The sequence below is a fragment of the Penaeus japonicus genome, unplaced genomic scaffold (genome assembly GCF_977035675.1).
Source record: "Penaeus japonicus unplaced genomic scaffold, GWHDUDI00000001_assembly GWHDUDI00000029, whole genome shotgun sequence".
In the NCBI taxonomy this organism is placed as follows: Eukaryota; Metazoa; Arthropoda; class Malacostraca; order Decapoda; family Penaeidae; genus Penaeus; species Penaeus japonicus.
Window position 1 is genome coordinate 11,828,406 of NW_028234431.1, and position 4,124 is coordinate 11,832,529.

General features: G+C 42.5%; 1 non-coding gene across 1 annotated transcript; it reads left to right on the forward strand.

Moving 5' to 3' along the window:
• The first annotated feature begins 1,792 nt into the window (after nucleotides 1-1,792).
• TRNAG-GCC (transfer RNA glycine (anticodon GCC)) lies at nucleotides 1,793-1,863 on the forward strand. The gene has a single exon. It is a non-coding gene; the product is annotated as a tRNA-Gly (tRNA).
• Nucleotides 1,864-4,124: the final 2,261 nt, after the last annotated feature.

Here is a 4,124-nt window from a genome sequence, read left to right on the forward strand (position 1 = left end):
TTTTTTTGATGTAGCTCTGTGTCGAAATTATAATTATAGATGAAGCTATGGGTGTAGTAAGTTTTATTTCACTTTCATGGCAAGCCCTTTTTGTCACTGGCCATTCAGAAGTTGGAGGAAACTTATTCGTACTTTGTGAATGTCACTTCAGGGTAATGGTATTGTATATTAGATAAACTTACGTGAATATTTCTAAGAGATAATGGATGGATTACGTGTATATTGTAATGTTATTCTACTGATGAAACTTCAGACTTTGGAATTGAAATTTTTTAATAGTTCTTTATGACTTAAGGTCAAAAGTTCGTCAACCTCACATGACCCACAGGGCGCCGTACCTCCGAATACTGTCTATAAGGTCTATGGTTGCATGTTCCTGGTTTATGATCCCTCAATAAAAAAAGATAAAAAACAAATATATATATATATATAATAATAACGTTCAGCTTATACCTTTATCACCGAATTAGCTATCTGGATGAACTGAAAGTATCAAAACTTTAAAAGTGTGACGTAAAGAATAAGGTGAGCATGTAATTACGGATATTTGAATTTTTAAAGTGAAGTGCGAATTTAGAGACACTTTATGTAGCAAATTGAGGAAAATGCTCGAATGTTAACAAGACTGGATCGTAATTTGCAACTTGCGTATGTTGTAATAAGATATGAGAGATATGCTGCTTCCAGATTTTGGGCGCCAGAGATTTTTTTTCTTATACCTATTTACCAACACGCCACCTCTAGTAGTTGGTCCCTGCCTCCCCGCCAAACACATCCACCCTCAAAATTTCAACCAGTTGAGATGTTATTCTGATGCGAGCGGACACATGCATGCACGCACACACACACACACACACACACACACACACACACACACTCACACACACACACATACACTCACATACACACAATTACATTACGCAATAATGTTTGATATTAATATTTTACTTTCCTTTAGGAAACATATAAACATCACCATTATAGCTAAACCCATTACGTGATATGTCCAAAAATATTTATACTTTTAAAGATCCTTAAATGTCTAGACTTCCGCGATTCTCTTTATAAGATGATTGCAGTTGATTAAAGAACTATTACCATGGGTAATACTTTAACCTAACATCAGGAAATTAATGTATAAGAACAAACACCCTTTTTTTAAATTCCTTTTGGAAAATCCAGGATGTGGTGTCGATTTTTTTTTTTTAAGACTAAGATACGGGTGTCGAATAGATACGATGGGGAGCTTGTCCTCACAACCTCGCAATTATAGGTGTATCTCTCTATTTCACCCGTGCGATAGTGTCCGCCCATAACAAGGCGTTAGAAGCCGCCCATCGCCGCCCATCGCCGCCCACTGAATGCCTCTATAACCTATGATTTACTCTTGACGTGGGCGGGAATTAAGCCTCTCTCTTCTCCTTCTCCCGTTCTCTTTCTTGTGTCCCCTACCCCCCTTTCATCTCTTTCATCTACTTCTTTGTCTATCTTGTTTTTCACTTCCTCATTCATTCAGTTTTCTGCCTCTTCTTCTCCAATCCTCTTCTTTGGTTCATCCCCTTTCTCCTCTCACCTTTTCTCTTCGACTTTCCCTTTTCCTCCTATTTATTTGTTGACCCGCCCCCCCCTTTCTTTCACTATTTCTCTCTCTCTCTATCTGTCTCTTTATCTATATATTTATCTCTATATATATATCGCTCTCTTTCATTTTCTCTCTCTCATTCTATGTTATTTGTGTGTTACTTTTATTCATTCTTTAATCAAGTTCACACAAAATAAACAAATACATGTAGCATCGGTGGTTCAGTGGTAGAATTCTCGCCTGCCACGCGGGAGGCCCGGGTTCGATTCCCGGCCGATGCAACACCATCAAAGTATTTACTTTATTTATATCCTGCTACTGGAATTTAATTCTCCTTTACTCTATCTTCCTCTTCTCCACTCACTCTCTCCCACCTATCCGCCCTCCTTTCTCCCTCTTACTCTAATTCCTTTTCGTTCTTCCTCTGTCTCTTTACATTTCTCTATTGTTCGTTCTTCTCTCTCTCTCTCTCTCTCTCTCTCTCTCTCTCTCTCTCTCTCTCTCTCTCTCTCTCTCTCTCTCTCTCTCTCTCTCTCTCTCTCTCTCTCTCTCTCTCTCTCTTCCCTCTGCCTCATTTCCCTTTGTCCTTCTCTCTATCTCTCCTTCTCTCTTTCCTTCTAACTCTTTCTCCTTCTCCCTTTCGTTCTAACTGTTTCCCGTTCTATCTCTCTGTCTTTAAGTCTTTCAGTCGTTACGTCTTTCTCTCTATCGCTTTTCCTCTTTTTCTCTCCCCCCCTCCCTCCCCCCCCCCCCCTCTCTCTCTCTCTCTCTCTCTCTCTCTCTCTCTCTCTCTCTCTCTCTCTCTCTCTCTCTCTCTCTCTCTCTCTCTCTCTCTCTCTCTCTCTCTCTCTCTCTCTCTTCCAAGATACGAGGACCCGAGAGCCGCCTACTATGAGAAGGCGGCGGAATGCGTTTAATTTAAGGTTCATGATGCCTAAGATAAGACAATAACTATCGCCTCTCTTGAAGTTCCGAAAATGTGAGGCATCCAGGGAATCACGGGGAGGAGAAGGGGTAAGGGGGAGGGGGAGGGAGGGAGAGAGAGAGAGAGAGAGAGAGAGAGAGAGAGAGAGAGAGAGAGAGAGAGAGAGAGAGAGAGAGAGAGAGAGAGAGAGAGAGAGAGAGAGAGAGAGAGAGAGAGAGAGAGAGAGAGAGTATAGAGGAGGAGAGAGAAGAGAGAGGAGGTATAGTAGGAGAGATAGGAGAGGGAAGAGAGAGAGTTGAAGGTTGAGAGAGAGTAAGACGAGAGAGAGGGTGAGAGATGAGGAGAGAGAGAGGGGAGAGAGGAGATGAGAGAGAGAGAAGAGAGAGAGAGAGAGAGAGAGAGAGAGAGAGAGAGAGAGAGGAGAGAGGGGAGAGAGAGAGAGAGAAAGAAAGGAGAGAGAGAGAGAGAGAGGAGGAGCAGACAGAGGAGAGAGAAAGAGAGAGAGAGGAAGGAGAGAGAAGAGAGCGAGAGATGATGAGGAGAGATGAGAGAATGAAGAGAGAGGAGAGTTGTCCAGGAGATCATCTCGAGATAGAAGAGAGAGAGCGAGAGAGAGAGTGAGAGAGAAGAGAGGATAGATAGGGAGAGAGAGAGAGAGAGAGAAAGAGGAGCGAGAGAGAGAGAGGGAAGATCGTGAGAAAGAGAGTGAGAGAGAGAAGAGAGAGAGATGAGAAGAGAGAGAGAGAGAGAGAGTGAGAGAGAGGAGGAGGGAGAGTGAGAGTGGAGAGAGAGAGGGAGGAGAGGAGAGGGAGAGAGAGAGAAAGAGAGAAGAGAGAGAGAGAGAGAAAGGGGAGAAAGAGAGAGAAAGGAGAGAGAGAGAGAATGAGAGAGAGGAGAGGAGGAGAAAAAGGAGGAAAGAGAGATGAGAGAGAGGAGCACCAGCATCAAGAGAGAGAGAGAGAGAGAGAGAGAGAGAGAGAGAGAGAGAGAGATAGAGAGAGAGAGAAAGAGATTTAATTTTCGTTTCTTGTTGGAGTTTTAATCAATATTTTCATCATAATCAGACATAACATCTCATTTATCTAAAAGCAATAACATGGCAAAGGCATCTAAACAAAAAATATCAAGAACAACAACAGCAAAGCCAATAATAGCATAACATCTAACAGAATAAGAAGGCAAACACATGCTATGGATTACAGACCAACGCGCTTCGAATACTTTAAACAAGTGGCCAAGAAATCGCCGGTATTTAAATCCCTGGTTATGTAAGCTCTTCACTAAGAAAAGGTGGATTTCTCTTACTTATTATCTTGAGTAATAGGACTAGACACACTTCTCAAGGTTACGGATCTCGAAGCCTCATTTCCACCTCAGATTATTGGGTTTCTGGTCTTCTTTGCCTGGCTGAATCTGTCTCTGTCTCTGTCTCTGTCTCTGTCTCTGTCTCTGTCTCTGTCTCTGTCTCTGTCTCTGTCTCTGTCTCTGTCTCTGTCTCTGTCTCTGTCTCTATCTCTGTCTCTGTCTCTCTGTTTCTCTCTCTCTTCTCTCTCCTTCTCTCTTTTTTCTCTCTCCCTCTCTCTCCGCTTCTCTCTCTATTCTCTCTCTCTCTCTCTT